An 18,880-nucleotide genomic window follows, 5' to 3' on the forward strand; every position below is an offset into this window, starting at 1 on the left:
CCCACACAAACCCACGTGTGTATCGTTACGTGTGCAACATACGTGTCCAACATAACAAGACCAGCATAGCTGCTACAGTTAATAAGGCATGGAAACCCATGTACTCACCAAAATCTGCTGTGTCTCTCAAAGTCCACAATAATCCATTCTGCCCGTTGGCTAGGCTAGGCTTTAGGCTAGCTCGCTAGTCACTACACAAACAAACCACGTCTTTTAATTACTTCTAATCAAACGAACGTCGGGCAGTCTGTTGTGAACTAAGGCTATGTCTTCATTCTTCACTTGCTGCTTTGTTCGCGCTACCATTTTAAACTGAAAACTATTCTGTACTGTAGCGTAGCGTAGTCTCTGTAGTGGACAAGCTGCGGTGTGCAGCAATGACACTGAATGAACTTTGGGTGAACTCTGAGATTAACCCCCGCCGGTCAGGGAGATGCTGCTGGATGCACTGTGGGGTGACTGGATAACTATATTCCGTTTATAATGGTTGTTAAAAATAAAACTATAACTAAATCGAATTGAAATTAGCTTGCTAGGCCTACATAATGTAGAAAAAAAAAAAAAAAAAACGAAAATGTATTTTTTTTTTTTTTTTTTTTTTTTTTTAATGACTAGTTGACCAGTACCTACAAGATCGACTAGTGGTTTTACTAGTCGACTAGTCGAATAGTCGACTAGTTGGTGAAAGCCCTAGTGTAAAGAGGAGCTTTTCCCTGAACATCAGGAGAGGAGTCCCAGTCTGGAGGAACCACAACCTCCACAGATTAAAGAGGAACAGGAGGATCTCGTACAAGAGGAGGCTGATGGATCAACGTTGACATTGCTAGCAGTGAAAAGTGAAGGTGATGATGAAAACAGAGAGACAAAGGCTGTAGCCAGCACCTCAACTGAACACATGAAAACACAAGCTGATGCAGAGGACTGTGGAACATCACATCCAACTAGTGGTGACCAGCTCCTTTCTCCACACTGTTCTCAATCTGACGTCACTGAAGACCGTGATGAGCGGGAGGAGACCAGGGAAGGTCAGTCGGTTGTAAACACACTGAATTTGTTGATGTAAATGTTCACATATAGAGTGTAATAATTGGTAAAACAAACTTTTGGCCTATTTGTGGAGATAAGCGACCAACGGTCGCTTATTGCGACCGTCAGGGAGCAGTTTACTATGAAAACCTCCACCGGCCGTCCGTCCGTCGGTCGGTCGGTCGGTCGGTCGGTCACACGTCACACCTTTGCCCTGCTCATATCTCTGCATCAGTATGACATCACACTGCTAGCTTCGCTGCTGGTGATGTCACTAGCTATGATGTCACTGTGACTGTGCACCATGCCCAAATTTGGAGATCATGTGTGGCAAAATATCAACAAACGAGTGAAAGGCCTTTATCAAGTAACCATAGCAACTAAAAATCAACAAATTGTGCAAAGTGAAATATCTTTATCTGGTAACCATAGAAACCAAAATAATCAACAAATATGAGTATTTGTCCCCTTGTAGTATGTCACTAATTTGAAATACTAGAAGCTGGGCCGCCCGAATGTAAATAGGGAATGAATGCCCCGCCCTTTAGGACCCGTTTTGACCATCTGTCTGCCTGTGTCCATTTATGCCCATATATGGAGATATCTGTATCTGTCTGTCTGTCTGTCGGCGTCCATTTTATGTCCATATATGGAGATCACTGCAGTTATAGTTCTGGGTCCATTTTATGCCCAGATATGGAGATATCTGTCTATCTGCGTCCATGTTATGCCCATATATGGAGTATCTGTCTGTGCCTCCAACTGTGTTGCAGACACAGTGCCGGTTCCCCCTTTAATGCAAACCTCATTATACCTGTTGTCATAGGACCCGTTTTGAACATCTGTTTGCCTGTGTCCATTTATGCCCATATAGGACCCGTTTTGAACATCTGTTTGCCTGTGTCCATTTATGCCCATATATGGAGATATCTGTATCTGTCTGTCTGCGTCCATTTTATGCCCATATATGGAGATCTTTGACCATCTGTTTGCCTCTGTCCATTTATGTCCATATATGGAGATATCTGTATCTGTCTGTCTGCAATCCATTTTATGCCCATATATGGGGGCATTCATTGAACGCGCGTGCCCGTGGGACGAACGGTTCTCGAGATACGCGGATTACATACATACATACACACTCACAGAGATTTTTTGTTGACTCATGTGGCGTACGTGATGTCAGAGCCTTTTATGAAGTGATGTCACAATGAGTCAGAGCTTTCGCCGATTTCCTCCGGAACAGCCTGATGTTAACAATCAACCCCGCATAAGGAGATTCCGAACGTTTCGCGCCGGGTGCCCATATATGGATTTTATGCCCATATATGGAGAACGCGCGTGCCCGTGGGACGAACGGTTCTCGAGATACGCGGATTACATACATACATACACACTCAGAGATTTTTTGTTGACTCATGTGGCGTACGCGATGTCAGAGCCTTTTATGAAGTGATGTCACAATGAGTCAGAGCTTTCGCCGATTTCCTCCGGAACAGCCTGATGTCAACAATCAACCCCGCATAAGGAGATTCCGAACGTTTCGCGCCGTTTCGGAAAAAACGCGCGTCGGGTCGGGTCGAGGCCGGGCACTGCACTCCGCGCCGCGGCGGAGAACGTGCGTGCCGAATCTGAAGCCGGTGGGACGAACGGTTCTCGAGATACGCGGATTACATACACGCAGACACGCAGAGACTTCTCGCATTTATAGATAGATGACATCACGCCACATCATCGGCTGAGGACTGTGTGATGTCATCATATCTCCATATATGGAGACATAAGTTGCTCATGCCCAAATATGGGCTGGTGAGGTCAGACTTAGTGTGATGCGTAGGTTATCTCCATATATGGAGATTCAACTTCAATGAGTAACCATGGCAAACTGTCAACTGCCCGTATGTCTTGATAATTGGTAAAACAAATTTTTTGGCCTATTTGTGGAGATAAGCGACCAACGGTCGCTTATCTCCCGATTAGGGAGTCTTACTGGTTATAACTCTATGCTGCAGACAGGTCTGCACAGTGTATTGATTGATTGAATGAAGAATTAAGTACAGTTTCATTACAGCACAAATCACTCCTCTCCTCTCCTCTCAGCACAAATCACTGGTACAAGGTCAACTAAAAGGAGATCCTAGTAAGCCTCCTCTCCTCTCTCCTCTCCTCTCCTCTCCTCAGCACAAATCACTGGTACAAGGTCAACTAAAAGGAGATCCTAGTAAGCCTCTCCTCTCCTCTCCTCTCCTCCTCTCCCCCCCTCATCCTCTCCTCTCCTCTCCTCTCCTCTCCTCACCTCTCCTCTCCTTTCTCTCCCCCTCATCCTCTCCTCTCCTCTCTGTCCCCCTCATCCTCTCCTATCCATAAGTTATGGATATTGATTGATTGTATATTGTATTAGGCAAAATGAAGAACAGTACAAGTAGCCTACTGTTATACACCCTGCCTAAAAGGAACACCCCAAATAAGTCATGTGGATGTGACTGGTTTTAGAATTAGATCTACAAATCATGTGGATGTGACAGGTGATGGATTTAGAGCTACAAATTATGGTATGGAACTGCCGATGGAATTAGATCTACAAATCATGGGTATGGGACTGGTTTTAGAATTAGATCTACAAATCATGTGGATGTGACAGGTGATGGATTTAGAGCTACAAATTATGGTATGGAACTGCCGATGGAATTAGATCTACAAATCATCGGTATGGGACTGGTTTTAGAATTAGATCTACAAATCATGTGGATGTGACTGGTTTTAGAATTAGATCTACAAATCATGTGGATGTGACAGGTGATGGATTTAGAGCTACAAATTATGGTATGGAACTGCCGATGGAATTAGATCTAAAAATCATTGGGATGGGACTGGTTTTAGAATTAGATCTACCAATCGTGTGTGTGTGTGTGTGTGTGTGTGTGTGTGTGTGTGTGTGTGTGTGTGTGTGTGTGTGTGTGTGCGCGTGCGTGTGCGCGTGCGTGTGAGTATCCATGTGTTCCCTGGACCACACTTTGAGAACCAGATAAATAGCCGATCTACAAGCTCACAAAGTTACACAGTGCAACTTATTGTGAGCTTGTAAATCATGTGAGACCACACGACACTTCCTCCTTCCGCTGTTCTAGGAAAGCCCCGAATCACTAGGGGGCAGTAAAGTCAAGTAGTATGGGGTCTGCAGACACGGGTCTGGTCTGCAGACGCGGCGTCTGCAGACCCACGTCTGCAGACTTCCCGCAGGCTGCAGCCGTTAGCTTCTCGTTCTGAGACATGCTAACATAGATCTGCCCATAAACTGAGAAAGACACAATGGTCAGAAATAGGACTTTGTGAGGATAGAAGTTGCTGGTGGGACACCAAGAAAATACATAAAAATTGGAAAAATGAAAATTCATGGTGTAGCCCCTTTAAAGTGACAGTAACCCTTTAGGTGATCGGCCCCCTTTAAGTAACATAATGTGAGTACTTTTTCCACCACTGCCGAGGCGTGTGTTCTTGGGACGCCGTCTCTTCTTCCTCCTCCGTCTCTTCTTCCTCCTCCGTCTCCGGACGAGGCAAAGAGGCGATAAGAAAGCCATCCATGGTGGTCTGACCAGGACCGCAGTTCGCTGGAGGACCTCTTCCCCTTCGAGCTCGCCCACATCCAGGGCAGGATCAGGCCGGTTCACAACGGGAACCAGAACCACTGGTCGAGGGACCGGCGAACCATGGCTAGCCGGGGGCGCCTGCCGAGCCCGGCCGGGGCCTTGGGCTTCCGCAGTGGGGGCTAGGGCTGTCACAATTATCACATTTTACATGACAATTAATTGTCACTCAAATAATTGCGATTAAGACAAACTTTGTTTTTTGGCCTGAATTGAACCTCTTAATGTACAAATGCTCTACATTTCAAAATTGACAGAAGACATGCACGTTTTTTAAAGCATCTCCCTGATGGTCTAGAGGCTAGGATTCGGCGCTCTCACCGCTGTGGCCCGGGTTCGATTCCCGGTCAGGGAAGCAGGGCCCGTGGTGTGCTGTATACTGATTTCTGTGAACTGCTGTCAAAGAACCTCACCTCACATGTATTCAGATATATTGAGCCAATGATTACATTCGGAAAACGTAGCGTGCTGAAATGTCATCAGAGAATACCATGAGCCAATGATTTGGATTGATTACATTCAGAAAACGTAGCGTGCGTGATAAACGCACAGCATTTGGTGTATACTGAATTCTGTAAACTGCTGTCAGAAAACCTCACGGCATATATGTACTCAGTACATACCGTGAGCCAATGATTTGGACTGATAACATTGGGAAAACATAGCGTGACAAACTTTGTTTATCGGCCTGAATTGAACCTCTTAATGTACAAAGGCTCTACATTTCATAGAAATTGACAGTAGATTGCAAATTATTCAAAGCATCTCCCTGATGGTCTACTCTAGTCAGTGGCTAGTAGGACATTAATGAAAAAGTCGACAAGTCGACTCAGTCGACTTCATTACACAAGTCGACTCCCACCAGAGAAAGTTGAAAGTCGAAGTTAAAAAAGAAAATCCTTCTCATTTTTTTCTATCATTATTTTTGCTCCATGCATGCGTCTGTACAGCATTCAAAGAGTAGGATTGCTTATTGTCAAGGACGGAATGATTCAATATTACAGTGATGCATTACATTTGGTATAACATGGTTCTTTTGTGAAAATAGACGATATAAATGCTCACAACGCCTCGCATTTTCTGCCTCTATATATTTGACAATTTGGACGATGTTTAATTTGTCATTTTAGAGGTATTACAAAGTCCTTAAATTGGCACTTTAGAAATGGTGAAGATACATCTTTGTTAGTTTGTTTACAGTTGAGTGAGAAAACAATGTTGCACATTAATTTAATCATCTGGGGACCCTCCAAAATAATTGGGGGGTTGTGTGATGTGATAACGTCATCAAATGATAAAATCGACTTCAACTCAACTTTTTATTGAGTCGAGTCGACTTGCAAAAATTACAAGTCGTTAATGCCCTAGTGGCTAGGATTCGGCGCTCTCACCGCCGTGGCCTGGGTTTGATTCCCGGTCAGGGAAGCAGGGCCCGTGGTGTACTGTATACTGAATTCTGTGAACTCTTGTCAAAGAACCTCAAGTAGGTCGGGAGTGGCTTGTTGTCGGTATCAGCCGGTAACACGCGGGAGTCTGTCCCCGTTACAATGCGCTAGACTCCTGGGAGATGGACTGCTGAGGTGGAGCGCCACACCTACCATCAGCTCCCAGTACTTGCCGCACGACTTGCCAAGCCATGCTACTCATACGCTGAGTTGGCGGTGCCCGGAATCAAACCCATGACCTTGCGGTACAAAGGCGAGAGCTCTACCGACTGAGCTACCCGGGCACAAAGAACCTCGCCTCACATGTATTCAGTACATATAGTGAGACAATGAAAAACGTAGCTTGCCAAAATGTCGTCAGAGAATACCGTGAGCCAATGATTTGGACTGATTACATTCAAGATAACTATAAACAAGGTATGGTCGCCGACATGGCCGGGCATGTGCCATTGACGCTCATGGGAGCCAAAACTGGAACCGGAAGATGTGTGAAGTGTGAACTGCATTGGAGTCCATGGCCAGCTGGACCATGCTTGTGAATAAATTATTTCTGATTTGTCAGTTAATCGATCCAGGAATATAAAAGAAATCACAGGTTGTTTTCCAATTATTATATATATATATATATATATATATATATATATTTTTTTTTTTTTTATGTGCACACTGTATAATTGTATTGAGGCCTCTAAACAGTGCCATGTATAATTTCTGGTAGTGTTGCCAGGTTCTGAGAAATAAGCAACCAGGCCTAGGAAAACAAGCCCAAAAGAACCAACAAGGGCCTAGGCTATTTATGAGCTTTTGTTGGTTATTGAAAATAACCATCAACAACCTCACAACGCATCTCAATGTGACAGATTGTGAACTTGTAGATCTGCTATTTTCAAAAGATTTGTATACATTAAATGTATGAAAATCTTTTGAAAATAGCTGATCTACAAGTTTGATAACTTGTCAAATGCCACATTCTGCATAATGAGAATTTTCTACTTTTGGTACTTTAATTATATTTTGATACCAATTTTTAATTCCTGAGTTTAACTTGTGAGATTATTTCTAAATTGTGTGATTGATTGATTACTTACAGTTTGCAGAGACAAAGGTAGACATAATAGGCTACAGTACAGTACGTTGGTACAACCACCACTGAGAACCACTGGTTAAAACAATGAAAAGCCTTGTTACTGATATCCTATGCAAAGTAGCCTACTGTGCTCCATCCGTCGGTCTTTCAATGTTATATGAGATACATAAAGTGGTTCCTGTGTAAATAAGCTGAAAAGCTTACTAGGATCTCCTTTTAGTTGACCTTGCACCAATGATTACAAGTAGGCTACTGTCATGAATCTGTACTTTTTTTTGTCAATTGCACAGCACAGTAATCATAAACGCTACTCAAAATGGACAGAACCATGTTTTATTTTTAACATAAATATGGAAAATGTTTGAAAAACTTCTGAAGACAAAAAGAGAAAAAAAAAAAAAAAAAAAAGATTATTTATTTAGGCTATTCATTTCCATTAATCAAGCAATAATTTCTGCAGGGGGCATATGATCCAGAAGTGATTATTTGACGAAGGCCTCAGTCATTCAGAAATAGTGTTTCTGTTCTACAGGCTTCCATTGCTCCAGTGCATTCTACTGAACTTCCGGATGCAGTTTGGCTCCCATGGTGCAACGAATCTGCCGAGTGGAATTGCGTGATAGCGAAAATGAGATATTTGTCCATACCTTCTTTTTATTTACCTTGATTACATTCAGGAAACGTAGCGTGCGTGACAATCTTTGTTCATAGGCCTGAATTGAACCTCTTGATGTAAGAAGGTTCTACATTTCATAAAAATTGACAGAAGATTAGCAAATTGTAGCATCTCCCTGATGGTCTAGTGGCTAGAATTCAGTGCTCTCACTGCCGCGGCCCGGGTTCGATTCCCAGTCAGGGAACCACAGACTGTGGTGTATGCTGAATTCTGTGAACTGCTGTCAGAGAACCTCATCTGTATTCAGTACATAATTGAGCCAATGATTACATTCGGAAAATGTAGCGTGTGGAACTGTCGTCAGAGAACCTCGCAGCACATGTATTCATACTGTGAGCCAATGATTTGGATTGATTACATTGGGAAAACATAGCGTGACAAACTTAGTTTTTTGGCCTGAATTTGAACCTCTTAATGTACAAAGGCTCCACATTTCATAGAAATTGACAGTAGATTGCAAATTATACAAAGCATCTCCCTGATGGTCTAGTGGCTTGGATTCGGCGCTTTCACCGCTGCGGCCCGGGGTTCGATTCCTGGGCAGTGAAGCAGGGACTGTGGTTCCTCACATATATTCTATACATATAGTGGGCCAATGATTACATTCGGAAAACATAGTTTGCCATACTGAACTACAATGTACATTTGAAAGGTTTTGGTCGGAAACACAATACAGGTGAATGCTTTTTTTTTCTCTCTTTTTTTTTATTCATTTTTTTTTTAAGTCTGCCGGTACCGTTTTTTCCCATACCAATTTTCTATCTAAGCATTAGAGTTGCTCCAATGACATTTCCCCCAGGCAGAGAACAAGTACTTTTGTGTACTCGCAAAATAAGACTTATTTGTAGTACACTATCCCAAATCAGACAATAATTATCCAGTCTATTGATGCCCATGCACCAAAACACCAAGTGATTACAAAAAGAATATTAACTCATTAACTGCCAAAAACGTGAATCCCTTAAAAATCCCGTTGTACCACCCTGCCACGCCCGTGAATCCCGTAAATAAAAAAAAAAAAAAAAAAAAAAATGTTTTTTTTTTTTTTTCAAAAATTTTTTTTGGACCCCAAAAACGTTAGTAGGCATGATAGCGATCGCGAAATTGCTTGTTTAACCCCCATACAACCCCCATACAACTCAGGTAGCAGACCTCCAAGCTCACAACAGTGTAAAACATAATGGCTGCTATCTCATGAATGCCTGAACGGATTTCCATTCGGATTTTTTTGTTTGAAAGCTGTGAGCAATGTGGACACACGTGGTGCATTATCTAGGCATGGGTGTGCATGATCCGTGCACTATGAATTACATGGAAGTCTATGGAGACGAATGGCAGTTAAAGAGTACGAAGGTATTGTTAAATGGCAGCATATGAGTTAATTAAAAAATAATTATAGGTCTACTACTGTAATCTATATAACATGTCTAAACATTGCTGTGTCATTGTAATAGAGCTGCATGATTCTGGCAAAACATATATTATCAAACAAAATCTTATCTTAATGAAAAAAATATTTCGTTTTGACCAAGGGTGCCATGGCATTGGTCAGAAAGCTCATTAGTCAGAAAGCTCATTAGTCAGAATCTGATTATGTTAACCTGGTGAAAAATACTATGCTAACCCTAACCCTAACTAAATTCTGACTAATGAGCTTTCTGACTAATGGGCAGTCCCCTGACTAAGAGCTAAAATATATAAAAAAGGTTTCCCCATTCAAACACATAGCAGTACATAAAGTCTGCATTTCATTGTTTCAGGTGAGAAATGTACCTTATGTCATTAGATGCCTTTCAATTATATACAAGGCAAAAAAAAGTTCCAGTGGTAGTCCAATCTGACTTTTGCAGCATAAACAACACTGGCAGATACAATAAATGCCTAAAGCTAACCATAAACTAGGATATTTTAGTCCGAAACACCAGACAGACGAGAAAACACACGACTCCATGTCGCCATCAATAGTGCCATCCTTCATGCTTCAACACAATGACTTACAAAAAAAAAAGAAAAACTTTTTATTATAGTCTTTAGCAAAACCTAGGCAAGTAAGAGGCTTTCCCCTGTATGAGTCCTCATGACTGTGTACTTTTAAATCACCAATATGACCATATCCTTTACCACACACTGTACAAGTAAAGGGTTTATCCCCTGTATGAGTCCTGATGTGTACTTTTAAATGACCACTGGTAGTACAGCCTTTATCATATACGGTACAAGTAAAGGGTTTTTATCCTGTATGAGTCCTCGTGTGTTCTTTTAAGTCACCACTGGTACAATAGCATTTACCACAAACTGTACAAGTAAACATTTTTTCCCTTGTATGAATCCTCATGTGTACTTTTAGATTGTCAGTTCGACCATATCCTTTACCACAAACTGTGCAAGTAAAGGGTTTTTCTCCTGTATGCGTTCTCATGTGTTTTTTCATATTACTCAATTCACTAAAGCCTTTACCACAAACTAGACACATAAAGGGCTTTTCCCCTTTATGAGTTATCATGTGTGCTTTTAGCGTATCACCTCGACTTAAGTTTTTACCACAAACTGTACAATTAAAGGGTTTTTCCCCTGTATGAGTCCTCATGTGTACTTTTAACTCAGCTCTACGACCACAGGCTTTACTACAAACTGTACAAGTAAAGGGTTTTTCCCCTGTATGAGTCCTCATGTGTACTTTTAAATCACCTCTATGACCACAGGCTTTACCACAAATTGTACAAGTAAAGGGCTTTTCCCCTGTATGAGTCCTCATGTGTACTTTTAAATTACAACTGGTAGTACAGCCTTTGCCACAAACTGTACAAGTAAAGGGCTTTTCCCCCGTATGAGTCCTCGTGTGTACTTTTAACTCACTACTGGTACCACAGCCTTTACCACAAACTGTACAAGTAAAGGGTTTATCCCCTGTATGAGTCCTCATGTGTACTTTTAAATTACCATTTCGACTAAAGCCTTTACCACAAACTGTGCAAGTTAAGGGCTTTTCCACTGTATGAATACATGTGTGAGTCTTTAGGCCTCCCTTTTTATTAAAGATTTTGCCACACACTGTACAACTAAACCTTTTCTTCCCTGTATGGCTGTTCTTGGAGTGAGTTTGTTTTGACAACGGCAGGTCCCTTGACAGCTTGTGGCTTACAGAAAATGTTTGTCCTTGTGAATCCAGTGTGTCTACAACCGACTGACCTTCCCTGGTCTCCTCCCGCTCATCACGGTCTTCAGTGTCGTCAGATTGAGAACAGTGTGGAGAGAGGAGCTGTTCACCACTAGTTGGTTGAGATGTTCCACAGTCCTCTACATCAGCTTGTGTTTTCATGTGTTCAGTTGAGGTGCTGGCTACAGCCTCTGTCTCTCTGTTTTCATCATCACCTTCACTTTTCACTGCTAGTAATGTCAACGTTGATCCATCAGCCTCCTCTTGTAGTAGCTCCTCCTGTTCCTCTTTAATCTGTGGAGGTTGCGGTTCCTCCAGACTGGGACTCCTCTCCTGATGTTCAGGGAAAAGCTCCTCTTTACACACAGGGAGGGAAACAAAGTCTAGGGGGGAATAAAAACATAAAATGAGAGAAAACCCATCAGACGTTTGAACTTTACATTATTTCACGCAGCATTTCCTCTGTTTTATAGCTTTGGTAGTTGGAAAAACTTCAGCTGTAAAAACATTTTCCATTTCCAAACTAAAGTTCTATTCTCAGAGAGAGAGAGAGAGAGAGAGAGAGAGAGAGAGAGCATGAAACGTACTGATGTCTAGGTGGTTTTCAGGTTCCTGTTTAACAGAAACACTCCAACTCATCTTCACCTTCAGGCTGGACTCTGCACACTGGTCTGCAATGAAGGAATATAATAAGGACTTCAATAATAAGGACTATGATATGAGTAAAGACGTAATACAGTACTCTAATTTTTTTTTTTACTGCCGATAGTTTTCACACCCATACTTGTGTATTTATATGAAAAAAAAATGGGTTGGCCATCTCTCGCAGTTCGTTGAGAGAAACGTATTGTATTTATTTATAAAGGCCTTGTGTGGTAAGCTTCCTTTTTATGCTAAATGTATATAGCGCCTTAATCCAAACAAGCGAGTCACCGTGTCGAGCATTTCAAAGGTCGCATGAGCCGACTCAGCGCTGTTGGAAGTTGCAAACGAGGGGGCCAGAATAGTACATAATATTTGGGGTGAACCATCACTCAAAGTGCCTCTGGCCAATCACGGCGTGTCTTTTCCGGGACTTGCCTGACGACCGCCATCATTCACTATCACGATAGCGCTACTAGTGGCCCTCACCAGCCTAATAATAATAATTGTCATAAGAATTAAGGGTAACCGGAACGCTCAACCCAAAACACACTCGGACCCATTTATTCCGCGGCAGAAATAGGTTTCCGAGGTTTAGGAATAAGGTTAGGTCTAAGCACAGTTTTACTGAAGTTACGTTTAAGAATAAGGTTTGGTTTAGACTAGAGCCCGACCGATCCATCGGCCGAATCAATGTATCGGCTGTTTTGGTGACATCGAACATCGGTTAATTAATCCACCAATGTCCGATGTTATTTGTCTGTAATGTGTCTGCGGATAGATCACAGTATGGGCTGTATATATATATTAGAGGGTAGCACGGGTCAAAAAAATGGGATCCGAGCCAAAATGGAACTGAGGAAATTTGGACCGAGCCGAACCTGCCCCGAGAAAACTACAGATTTTCTAGCCCCGGCCCGAAATGGATCCGATAGTGGTTGGATCCGGTCCGAACCGGAGCTAAATTAAATTGGACCCAGAGCCGAATTAAATTGGCCCGACCCTAAAATGGACCCGGAGAAAACGGACCCGATCTTGCAGCGTCTTTGTCCGATGCTATATTATGCTTATTTTTCAATATTAGGCTACTTTGAGAGTAGCAGAGGCTTGACAGCGCAGTGAGCGGCGCTGAGCGCACCTCGCCCGCCTCTCAGAATAGGCGAGCCATCAGCGGAGAGTTGCGACGCATGCCGTGCGTGCAAAGCCGTGCATTATGCAGAAACTCAGTCCCTATAGCTCAACAATCACCGTGACATGACATCACACAACAAACACAAACCTGTCCAGGCAGTGAGCATGTTACTGTCCATAGTGTCCATGCACGACACCACAGCTCGCATCACAAAACTTTCCTCCTCCTGCGCTCTCGGCTGCCCGTCAGAATAATCACAGACAGGGACGTGCAGAGAATATTAGAGAGGCAGGGGCAGACATTTCTAAAAGGGCCTTTTAGAAATGTAACTGAATGCTGCATTCTCTTGAATGCAGCCTTCAGTTATGATATGGAAAGTGCCCGGGGACATTTGAATATATTTTACCAATGTAAAAAAAAATCTTTCATGGTCTGAAGAGGGCACTTTTTACAGACGGATAAAAGGGCAGGGGATCATGCCCCCTTTTATGTCTATGTGTGCACGTGGCTGATCACAGAGACGAGACGAGACTCAGCTGGCTTGCGTGCGTCGGTGCGTTTGTGTTGCAGATAGACAGATTTTCGCCGACTTTATGTCGCCCGTCCCCGCAGATGATGTCCAGAAACATGTTCCATGTAGGCTAAATGACGTTCCAACCTGCATCTTCCAGCCAGGTGGCCTTTGTTTGTATTTCACCTCGCAAAAAAAAGCCCTCCGTGATTTTCACTGCAGCAGCAGCGCAACGCTTGAGATTGGATGCGCTGAACGGGACTCACTCAATAAGCCAGAACAGACGATAATATGGATTTGGGAGCGTAATTACAATGCATGTCTCATAAAAAAAACAATATATATTTTAAAGTTGAAGGATATATGTTTAAATCTCGGGTCCTCTCGGATCCTTTTCGGATCCTGCATTTTGGACAGCCCCGAACGGACCCGAGGCAATTAGACCCTACCCTACCCTAACCCGAGGGACAAGTGAATATTTTAGACCCGAAACGGCTCGGGTCTCGGTTCGGGTCTCGGGTTATCGGGTCCTGGAAGACCCGTGCTATGCTCTAATATATATATAGTGGACCGTAATACCAAAACTATCCAGCAGAGGGCAATATAACATCCACAGTAGAGTCCTGCATTTTCCGAAAATGCTGTTATTAAGCCTATTATTAATATTATTATTTGGATAAAGTAGAACAACCTTTAAAACCAATCATAATCATTTAAAATTGTATCATGATCTGACACTGTCACGACAGCGTGTTGCTGCTGATGCGTTCTGCCTCCGCTGATGTGTGCAGTTAGTTGTATTTGTCATACGACGGTGTCGCACATTGAAAATATCAGAGTTACAGGCTCACAACATGTCGGAACTTGCAGCATTGTGAGCTTGCTTGTCTGCTATGCTCGAAACGCACCGTCATACGGTGAAGCATATATCCAGCTTTTCACCGCTGAAAGAGGGAATTCCACTAGCGTAGTCTGTCTGTAAAGTTGAAAGTTTTGTTTATTTGACAGGGACAGTACTCATTAATCGACATGTCAGTTTTCACTTCAATGTAAATGAGCCAGAGTTAGCCACAGGCTAATTTTCATCCGTAGTCCCTGGACCTTAGTGGTGATCAACCCCCCCAATCCAACCCTTGATGCTGAGTGCCAAGCAGGGAGGAATTGGGTCCCATTTTTTATAGTCTTTGGTATGACCCGGCCGGGGAATAGACCGTTTGTCAGCCTTCTGATTGGTCCCTGAGACTCCCTGACTGGCAGACCAGAAAAAAATCATTCACTTTTTGCTATCAGGGGTGGAGTTGTGCAGTGAGAGAATGTTGCTTCAGGCTTTAAACAACGGTGCGCACTGCGCGGCACGGCAAGCGTGCAGTACGGCGCCGCGAGCTGATAGCAATTTCGATCATTATAATGAATAAGCTTCAACAAACTAGTTCACATGGACCTTATCAATGTAACTAAGAGTTTTGATTGGGTACATATATTTTAAATGGGCAGAATTACGAAAGCCAGCCTATTATGTGAGTAGAACTATAGGCTGGCTGTCATTTTCCTACCCAAAATGCACTGCGCTTTCTCTTTCTATTTATCTCCTCTGTCTGATCCAGAGGATTAAACTAATTAAAACATATATTTTCGGGGGAAAACTACTGTTTTGCTAATGTAACTACTGTACTTTTTTCTTCCCTTGTTATTAATACCACATAGATGCGGGGTTTTTTTTGTACTTTATATAGCTGTAATGAGGCTATGAAAAATCTTTTTTCCCCATTAATTTCCAATGTAAAAACAATCTGCCATGATGATTCTGTCCCACTGGGATTAAACTAATGAAAACATATATTTTCGGGGAAAAACCCCTGTTTTGCAATGTAACTACTGTACCTTTGTCTTCCCTTAAGTTTTTATTAATATCACCTAGATGTTTTTCCTTTGGTACTTTAAATAGCGATAATGAGGCAATGAAAATACCCCCTCCCCCCATTCACTGCCACAATAAAAACAATCAGCCAGGGGTTATTTGTTCAACCTAGTAACAGGGGCAAAATGGGGTGGGATTTGACATACGGTCTATTGAACCCCCGACCTCCCAGTCTCAGGGCGGACACTCTAACCACAAGGCCACTGAGCTGTCTGTCTTGGTTCGCTCGTTGTTACTACTGTTTTGATAAACAGTCCGAGATACCAAAAGGGATCCGAACCCCTAATAGTCGTGGAATCACGTGGATAGTATACAATTTTGAGCGCAGCAATGGATGTGGTTGTGAAAGTTGGACACGATTGCAGGCAAGTCACCCGACCCTTCCTTCCTTGCGCCTCATCATGACAAAACAAAACAAACAGTCCCTCAGACTTGTAGGTTTGCATATTAAGGTTTAATGAGATGTAGGCTAAAGCCCAAATCATATTAGTTTGGGTAACTACATCGCGCTAGGCAAGCATTCACTCGCGCCCACTTTATTCAGTTGTGTGCAGTGCAGGCTGCTGCCTCACTGTGATGCGCTCCAACCGGCAGCCGCGTGACTTTATGCCGTGGTTCTGTCCTGCTGCTCACTGTGTGCGCTCTTGTGATGTTGTTTTAGGCAGAAACAGTTGTCTGATTTTTACAGTAAAATGTCACCCGCCCGTGTTTAGTCACGCACCGCCCGCACCCGCAAAATTATAATAGTATGTATTCCACCCGTCCCCGACCCGCTGCAGGACTCTAATCCACAGATAACCTCATGTCATGCTGTCAAGAAGACTGCATACATCTGCTGTGAATAAAGATGTAAGAACACTGCAGCTGCGGTAAAGGATGGTGTGTATCATGTACTGTATATGAAAATCCAGTTAGCTTGCTGTCTGGCTACTGAGATTAAAGTTATCACTCACAACAATGCCTTCCAGAGAGAGCCATGATATTTAATTAATATTTTTACGGGCATACAATCTTCTGTGTTACTTTATCACTAGAGAAATATAAATGTCTGAGACATTAAGGCCATGGCTACACGGAGCTGGATATTTCTGAAGCTAGACATTTTTTTGTGCTGTTGGGGCTTGCAGCCACATGAAGCTGGATATTTCGGCTGCGAAGCTGGATATTTTTGAAACCGGATAAATAAGTGGAGAGATTGAAAAATATCCGATTCAGTGGATCCGACCCGTGTAGACAGGGAACCCGGATATCTCTGAAGACTTTACTGTGTGCGTGCTTGTTAGACCTAGATATCTTTGTCGTGTGGACCTAGATATTTTTCTATGTGGATATCTGAAAAACCGGGATATATGAAATATCCAGCTCCGTGTGGACCTAGATATTTTTCTATGTGGATATCTGAAAAACCTGGATATATGAAATATCCAGCTCTGTGTAGCCATGGCCTTACTTGTTTAATTGCTTGGCATGGAGGCTGCTAGAGCCACGGTGCGCATCAAACTTTAGTTTAACCCGACGCTTGGATTAAAGACGAATATAAATTCCTAAATGAGACAAAACACAGCAGAACGTCCAAATTACAAGAGTCTTATTATTGAGCAAGTGATAGAGATTGATAACTGCGATCAAACGCAAACTTTGACATTCAAAAACAGGAGGAATTCAGAGCTCATTTCTCAGACCGATAAGCAGACAATTAAGTGCTACATTCCAAATTGTGACTTCCATTTTCTGTTCATTTAACTACAATATCCTTGTCCAAATGTTTTTTTTCTTCATACCAGCACAATCATGTGTCAACCTGCATGTAGACAAATATGGCTTGATAAATTCCATGCCGTCTGTCTTTCAATCAAGAGGGATAGAGAGAAGTGACATGTGTTTTTTGCCTGCACCTCACCTCTCTGACGTGAAGCACAGGTAATAAGTATAATCCTTATGCAAAAGAACATCAATGTTATGTTGCTGTTTTTTTTTAGCAATGATCCAAATGTTACATTTTCAGCAGCTACAATCAGCTTGACATTGTTTGAGAGGTTGTTTCTGCTGCACAACGGGAGAAGGGAATCCCCTCAATTGATTTCACCTGCTGCGCTGCTCTGGAATATCTCCGCCAGGTTAGGCTGGTCTACCCATGGCTGTAAATTTCATAGTAGCCAATTGGAATGAAATATGCTCAAACTGACGGATATATGGATATAGAAGCATATAGGCCAGGGGTCTTCAACAGGGGGTCCGCGACCCCTAGGGGGTCCGCGGAGGTACTGCAGGGGGTCCGCGAAATTATTGCTTTAAAAAAAAAAAAAAAATGTTTTTTTTTTTTTTTACATTTATGTTAAAAATAAATCATGATTCTATCCATTTTGAATAGCTTGAATACATGATTACTATGCAATTGACAGATTGTTGATATTATTGACATTGGTTCTCATTTACAGTAATAAGTAGTATGTTTAGAAATGGTAGTGGTACAGTCCACCCTGCTCGCTGTAACTTGAACATGTTTAGAATAAAAAATATGTCGTAGCCCCGACCCCCCCCACCCTACGAGGTGGTAGGGGGTCCCTGCTCCATCTCCCCATCAGTTTGGGGGTCCCCGGCCTGAAAACGTTGAAGACCCCTGATATAGGCTATATAATGTCAGGTGGAAACCTTCTATGTCAAAATCTTAATAATAATAATAATCGGAAAACATTGGATATTGGTGCTCTAGCACTCTCCAACATCTAACATCGGGACCGGTTAAAACAATCGCATCGGTCAGGCTATAGTTTAGACCAAGTTTTACTACGGTTAAGTTTAGGCATAGACATAGAGCTTGCTTTTAGGAATACCTGGTGGCGCCCGTTGCGACATCTCCGGGATTTGACACATTTGGCAAGCATGTTTTGGGCTTGAATTCAATAAAACAGTACATACCTATCCTGTGCAACTTTACAACAGGTTGCATCGTTGCATCAAACATCTCTCGCTGTTCCTCTGACAACGTTGAATATGTAGGGGAGGCCATCTCTCTAGACTCTGTAGACCTCTCCCTGTGGTGCTCTGTGGAAATCACCAGTAGAAAAAACTTTTGGTTATCATTCAGCAACCGTATATTATGTAAACACCAGGTAAAATAAAATACAATTTTAATCCGGGAAAAAAAAGAGAAGACTAAACAATCTACAAGCTCAACATGTGGGACATTGTGAACTTCTAGATTGGCTATTTTTGCTACTATAGGTCAAGAGTTCGGGCCACTACTCCCACTACTATGAAAACAATGAGCACCCACAGAGGCAGGCACACCGTACATCTGCGGAAACTGCAACAGAGACTGTCACTCGAGAATCGGACCGTTCAGCCACAGCAGGGCCTGTAACCCATCAACAGACTAATCCCTGGCGCATACTCCATTGTCTTGCGAGACAGAAGGAAGCCAACAACAACATTGTCTATATTATGCATAGGCTGCAGGCATAGGGTCCATTTGGTTACCGCATATCCACACTGAATAGGCCTATGTCATTATTTGACATCTTTTTTTTTTAAATACATGTTGGCAAATGTTAGGCAGAATGGGCACATAAATATATTTAACTTGATGTCTGGCACTATTGAAATTGATTTTGCATGAAGAATAAAGCATTCTAATGACAT

The sequence above is a fragment of the Nannobrachium achirus genome, assembly GCF_963921795.1.
Source record: "Nannobrachium achirus genome assembly, chromosome: 5".
Taxonomy (NCBI): domain Eukaryota; kingdom Metazoa; phylum Chordata; class Actinopteri; order Myctophiformes; family Myctophidae; genus Nannobrachium; species Nannobrachium achirus.